Source organism: Tachypleus tridentatus, chromosome 13 (assembly GCF_004210375.1).
Source record: "Tachypleus tridentatus isolate NWPU-2018 chromosome 13, ASM421037v1, whole genome shotgun sequence".
Classification (NCBI taxonomy): Eukaryota; Metazoa; Arthropoda; class Merostomata; order Xiphosura; family Limulidae; genus Tachypleus; species Tachypleus tridentatus.
In genome coordinates, this window is record NC_134837.1 from 247,586,575 (window position 1) to 247,594,154 (window position 7,580).

The window sequence follows — 7,580 nt, forward strand, 5'->3', positions numbered from 1 at the left end:
CCGTCGACGTTTTTCTAGCACTGGTTCGGTTTCTTTCTAATTTCGCGCAAAACTATAGAGGGTTATCTGCGCTAGACGTCCCTAATTTAGAACTGTAAGGCAAGAGGGAAGGCAGCTAGTCATCACCACCCACCGCCAACTACTCTTTTACCAATGAATAGTGTGATTGATCGTAAAAAATCTAATGCCCCCCATGGCTCAAATGGCGAGCATGTTTGGTACGACGAGGAATCGGACCCAGCTCAAACGAGGTGCAACCAATATAAACTCGGAATTAATTTGCCTGGAATGGACTTGGATCGTCGATAAGATATTTAGTTCTAGACTGGACTTCATGTTGTCTGTAAGTTTATAAAACTGTTGCATGTAAACCATCATTTGTAATAACTATTAGGAGGTTGTGTGCGTGTCAATCTTGTTGAAAAATAACATACACTTGATACATATTAACAGTTAATGAACAATTAAATTCAAATTTACAGTTACTTGAAATACTAATATGTTAACATACGTCCGAAATAAATTAAAATACATAACTACGTGCATGAACAAACTTGGTACAAAACGTAGATAATAAGTCATGTATTTACATTATATAAGTTTCAATGTCCTAAATAGCAAGAAATATTTAAATAAAATCTTGAACTCACAATATATATAAGAATGGTGACGTAAGTTTTTAAAATCTTCTATCTTTGGTAACTTACCTACCACCTCTTTTTGAAGTATAAAGTTTAGCATAAATTGATGATACAATACAATGAATATTACCATAAGAAATATAACATTTCCAGGCTTAAATCTTCCTTGTTTATGGAGCTATCAATCAGAAAGTGAGATACACTTGTCACGCTTACCACTAACGTAATCTATTTCAGAGTTAGCCAATATATAATTTTGATATTTTACTTCATCTTACTTGTATCCACTAAAAATTCAATGTTTTAATCAATGAACGATGTATAAAGTCATCTTCTTTATCGTTTTTGTGTGAAAGACATAGCTCACTCAGTTTGAATATACGTGTTGAACTGTTCAAGTAGAGTATTTAATGGATTTGTTAAAGTGCTAATGCGATAACTAGAGAACCAGTTAAATTATAATTATTACGGGATGGTGTTTTTTGTTACTATTCTGTTTTCTTTGGTTCATTTTTAAATAAATAAACACGCGTAGTATGTCAGAACCGTGATTGTAAAAGGTAAAGGCTTAAATTTTACCAAGGACTGACACTGAACTCGAGCAAGCCTGTGAACAAACTGGTGAATTATTTAATAAATGCAATCGCCTGAGCTGAACATTCGCTGTGTCTCTAGTTATAAGTGGTTCAAAAGGGCAATAAAACAATAAATGGAATTAGAAAAAAAGATACAAAATATTTTAAGTCATAAGATACTCAGGGTGAAGAAACGTTTTAGTTACAGTTTCAAGTCATTCTAGGAAGAAGAAAGATGGGTAATTTAGAGTTGTTTTTTTTATTTTTCATTGTGGTTACAGTCAAATCTTAAAAAAAAAAACATTTTATAGGAAATTCGTGGTGACGAGAAACGAACTTGAAGTCAAAGTGTATCTCAGAACGGCTGGTATGGTTGCTAACACTTTTACCAAAATAACAGAGAGAACAACAATACTCAAAACAGCCGTCGTGAGATGCATTTCATAGGAATGTCAAGTCACGTGAAACTGTGAAAACTTAATTCTATGACCCCTTTACAACTCTCACGATGACATAAAGCTTTGAATTGCACAACTGTCACATTTAATTCATAATATAATTACTTACCTGGATATTCAATGTTAATATCGATCAAAGGTAAGTTTGTCTAAGAAAGTAAGGTGAACCAGAATAAACAGAAGGTTTTGGGACCACCACATTAGAGGATTATTCAAATTGAAAACTCAGCCATTTGGTTACGCACAGTAAATTACCAGAAATGTGTACAATAATCTCGCATTCTCGGATAGAACGTCAAATGTCCTCACAGTCGACTTTTGATAATTACACACGTGACCGAAGAATAACATATTTACCATCACATGTTTATCATAGTGTTTATCCTTGCTTCTGTATAATTTTGTTTTTGCACGTGCCTGTGTATTGCGCAAGTCCCGCCTGTTCTCGAAAGTTGTCGAAATTTCTGCAATCATACCAAGCCAGCCTAAGCGAGGTGCAAGAATATGAACTCAGAATTAATTTGCTCGTCGTGGACTTGGATCGTGGATAAAATATTCAGCTCTAGACTCGTGTACGTTTCTGGATAGTTTTGGAAGTTTGTAATACTGTTGTATATAAACCATCAACTGTAAATATGTAATAACAATTAATTATAATTGTTATAAATAGTAGTTTTTTTGTGCCTGTGTATTAAAACACGTTTGGGTTAAAAAAAGAAATTGTGTGTATCAATCCTGTTGGCAAATGAAATAAATTTAATACATATTAATATTTAATGAACTACTGAGCTCAAATTAAAAGAAAAAATTCCGGTTACTCTTGAAATGGTAATAAGTTAGTATATGTAATATAATAAGTCGTAGACTTGTCCAAAAAAAGTATAACACGTACGTAACAACTCAAATAGAGAAAACACTGATAATACATAAGACATGTACTCTCTATCAAACAAATGTGGAAATATGAAAATTTACAAATAAGCCAGTTAAAAATAATTGTATATCTTTACAAAAGCAAACTCGTGATTTTTTAAATCAATTTTCTGCAGAACTAAAACACACAAAGAAAAAGAACCACGTTTATAATTTTGTATCAACCACAAAAACTGTTCTACGGACGTGAGGGTTATAAGCCGTCAAGCTCAACACTAAGCCATGAAATTTGTTTGCTCTTTCGTCTTACAAAACTACAAATTTCACAAGAAATGTCACTTAAAATTTTATTCACATGTAAAACGATTAGCTTCATGGGGCACAACTGTTTACAATAACACTTGGAAATATTTTAATTTTAAGATATTTTTAGTTTCACAAAAACAATCGCAAATTTTACAATGAAATATCCTATATTTTAAAAGACGCAAAACAACTATCTTTACAGAAGAAATAAAAATGTTTTACATACTTCGTGAATGTGCTAGAAAGTTTTAGTTTTACGAAACGGAATTGCATGTCTTTCGAAGAAATATATTAATTTTTCAAAAATATCTAAAACTCTCTGAAAATTCATTAGGTAAATGCTTTAACACTTTAAACCTTTTTGCTCTACAATGCCGCATGTAGATATTGAAATATTTTACCATTTCCTAAAATAAAGTTTGTTTTAACTGCACAAGAGTGAGAAACGGTGCAGAACTGATGCAGTTAACTTCAGTGCTTGAGTAGGTGTCTTTGATCAGCACCACAGTTTTCTTCTATGCACGAACTTTCTCAAGACACTGTGATATTTGATTAACCACTCACGTAATCGTGGTTTTAATCTTACAAAATAACAGTACGAATCTTAAAATGAAAGTATAGTAAATGCTATGTTATCCGACATATTTGCATCTGGAAATTTCTCGCATTCGTTACAGTTTCCTCTGGTAATGAACTCGAAAGTTTGCGACTGTAGTTAACCGACGTTGCTGCATTCTGTCGCAGTTCGCTTCTTCTTTGAGGGTATGTTGAATTTTAAATACCCAGGTGGGTCAGTTGCACAAGACCCATTCTTCCTAAAGTGTACATCTACATGAGCAACTTTAAACCCGTTGATACGAATTTTGGAAAAATGATGTTTCCGCCAGGATCGAACCGGGGACCTTGCGCGTGTGAGGCGCACGTGATAACCACTACACTACGGAAACCCGTCGACGTTTTTCTAGCACTGGTTCGGTTTCTTTCTAATTTCGCGCAAAACTATAGAGGGTTATCTGCGCTAGACGTCCCTAATTTAGAACTGTAAGGCAAGAGGGAAGGCAGCTAGTCATCACCACCCACCGCCAACTACTCTTTTACCAATGGATAGTGGGATTGATCGTAAAATCTAATGCCCCCATGGCTCAAATGGCGAGCATGTTTGGTACGACGGGAATCGGACCCAGCTCAAACGAGGTGCAACCAATATAAACTCGGAATTAATTTGCCTGGAATGGACTTGGATCGTCGATAAGATATTTAGTTCTAGACTGGACTTCATGTTGTCTGTAAGTTTATAAAACTCTTGCATGTAAACCATCATTTGTATTAACTATTAGGAGGTTGTGTGCGTGTCAATCTTGTTGAAAAATAACATACACTTGATACATATTAACAGTTAATGAACAATTAAATTCAAATTTACAGTTACTTGAAATACTAATATGTTAACATACGTCCGAAATAAATTATAATACATAACTACGTGCATCAACAAACTTGGTACAAAAACGTAGATAATAAGTCATGTATTTACATTATATAAGTTTCAATGTCCTAAATAGCAAGAAATATTTAAATAAAATCTTGAACTCACAATATATATAAGAATGGTGACGTAAGTTTTTAAAATCTTCTATCTTTGGTAACTTACCTACCACCTCTTTTGAAGTATAAAGTTTAGCATAAATTGATGATACAATACTATGATTATTACCATAAGAAATATAACATATCCAGGCTTAAATCTTCCTTGTTTATGGAGCTATCAATCAGAAAGTGAGATACACTTGTCACGCTTACCACTAACGTAATCTATTTCAGAGTTAGCCAATATATAATTTTGATATTTTACTTCATCTTACTTGTATCCACTAAAATTCAATGTTTTAATCAATGAACGATGTATAAAGTCATCTTCTTTATCGTTTTTGTGTGAAAGACATAGCTCACTCAGTTTGATTATACGTGTTGAACTGTTCAAGTAGAGTATTTAATGGATTTGTTAAAGTGCTAATGCGATAACTAGAGAACCAGTTAAATTATAATTATTACGGGATGGTGTTTTTTGTTACTATTCTGTTTTCTTTGGTTCATTTTTAAATAAATAAACACGCGTAGTATGTCAGAAGCGTGATTGTAAAAGGTTTAGGCTTAAATTTTACCAAGGACTGACACTGAACTCGAGCAAGCCTGTGCACAAACTGGTGAATTATTTAATAAATGCAATCGACTGAGCTGAACATTCGCTGTGTGCTCTAGTTATAAGTGGTTCAAAAGGGCAATAAAACAATAAATGGAATTAGAAAAAAAAGATACAAAATATTATAAGTCATAAGATACTCAGGGTGAAGAAACGTTTTCAGTTACAGTTTCAAGTCATTCTAGGAAGAAGAAAGATGGGTAATTTAGAGTTGTTTTTTTTTTTCATTGTGGTTACAGTCAAATCTTAAAAAAAACATTTTATAGGAAATTCGTGGTGACGAGAAACGAACTTGAAGTCAAAGTGTATCTCAGAACGGCTGGTATGGTTGCTAACACTTTTACCAAAATAACAGAGAGAACAACAATACTCAAAACAGCCGTCGTGAGATGCATTTCATAGGAATGTCAAGTCACGTGAAACTGTGAAAACTTAATTCTATGACCCCTTTACAACTCTCACGATGACATAAAGCTTTGAATTGCACAACTGTCACATTTAATTCATAATATAATTACTTACCTGGATATTCAATGTTAATATCGATCAAAGGTAAGTTTGTCTAAGAAAGTAAGGTGAACCAGAATAAACAGAAGGTTTTGGGACCACCACATTAGAGGATTATTCAAATTGAAAACTCAGCCATTTGGTTACGCACAGTAAATTACCAGAAATGTGTACAATAATCTCGCATTCTCGGATAGAACGTCAAATGTCCTCACAGTCGACTTTTGATAATTACACACGTGACCGAAGAATAACATATTTACCATCACATGTTTATCATAGTGTTTATCCTTGCTTCTGTATAATTTTGTTTTGCACGTGCCTGTGTATTGCGCAAGTCCCGCCTGTTCTCGAAAGTTGTCGAAATTTCTGCAATCATACCAAGCCAGCCTAAGCGAGGTGCAAGAATATGAACTCAGAATTAATTTGCTCGTCGTGGACTTGGATCGTGGATAAAATATTCAGCTCTAGACTCGTGTACGTTTCTGGATAGTTTTGGAAGTTTGTAATACTGTTGTATTTAAACCATCAACTGTAAATATGTAATAATTATATAATTGTTATAAATAGTAGTTTTTTTGTGCCTGTGTATTAAAACACGTTTGTGTTAAAAAAAGAAATTGTGTGTATCAATCCTGTTGGCAAATGAAATAAATTTAATACATATTAATATTTAATGAACTACTGAGCTCAAATTAAAAGAAAAAATTCCGGTTACTCTTGAAATGGTAATAAGTTAGTATATGTAATATAATAAGTCGTAGACTTGTCCAAAAAAAGTATAACACGTACGTAACAACTCAAATAGAGAAAACACTGATAATACATAAGAAATGTATTCTCTATCAAACAAATGTGGAAATATGAAAATTTACAAATAAGCCAGTTAAAAAAATTGTATATCTTTACAAAAGCAAACTGGTGATTTTTTAAATCAATTTTCTGCAGAACTGGAACACACAAAAGAAAAAGAACCACGTTTGTAATTTTGTATCAACCACAAAACTGATCTACGGATGTGAGGGTTATAAGCCGTCAAGCTCAACACTAAGCCATGAAATTTGTTTGCTCCTTAGTCTTATAAAACTACAAATTTCACAAGAAATGTCACTTAAAATTTTATTCACATGTAAAACGATTAGCTTCATGGGGCACAACTGTTTACAATAACACTTGAAAATATTTTAATTTTAAGATATTTTAGTTTCACAAAACAATCGCAAATTTTACAATGAAATATCCTATATTTTAAAAGACGCAAAACAACTATCTTTACAGAAGAAATAAAATGTTTTACATACTTCGTGAATGTGCTAGAAAGTTTTAGTTTTACGAAACGGAATTGCATGTCTTTCGAAGAAATATATTAATTTTTCAAAATATCTAAAACTCTCTGAAAATTCATTAGGTAAATGCTTTAACACTTTAAACCTTTTTGCTCTACAATGCCGCATGTAGATATTGAAATATTTTACCATTTCCTAAAATAAAGTTTGTTTTAACTGCACAAGAGTGAGAAACGGTGCAGAACTGATGCAGTTAACTTCAGTGCTTGAGTAGGTGTCTTTGATCAGCACCACAGTTTTCTTCTATGCACGAACTTTCTCAAGACACTGTGATATTTGATTAACCACTCACGTAATCGTGGTTTTAATCTTACAAAATAACAGTACGAATCTTAAAATGAAAGTATAGTAAATGCTATGTTATCCGACATATTTGCATCTGGAAATTTCTCGCATTCGTTACAGTTTCCTCTGGTAATGAACTCGAAAGTTTGCGACTGTAGTTAACCGACGTTGCTGCATTCTGTCGCAGTTCGCTTCTTCTCTGAGGGTATGTTGAATTTTAAATACCCAGGTGGGTCAGGTGCACAAGACCCATTCTTCCTAAAGTGTACATCTACATGAGCAACTTTAAACCCGTTGATACGAATTTTGGAAAAATGATGTTTCCGCCAGGATCGAACCGGGACCTTGCGCGTGTGAGGCGCACGTGATAACCACTACACTACGGAAAC

General features: G+C 33.3%; 2 non-coding genes across 2 annotated transcripts; both read right to left on the reverse strand.

Moving 5' to 3' along the window:
* Positions 1-3,728: 3,728 nt before the first annotated feature.
* On the reverse strand, positions 3,729-3,800 carry TRNAV-CAC (transfer RNA valine (anticodon CAC)). The gene has a single exon. It is a non-coding gene; the product is annotated as a tRNA-Val (tRNA).
* A 3,709-nt stretch (positions 3,801-7,509) lies between these two features.
* On the reverse strand, positions 7,510-7,580 carry TRNAV-CAC (transfer RNA valine (anticodon CAC)). The gene has a single exon. It is a non-coding gene; the product is annotated as a tRNA-Val (tRNA).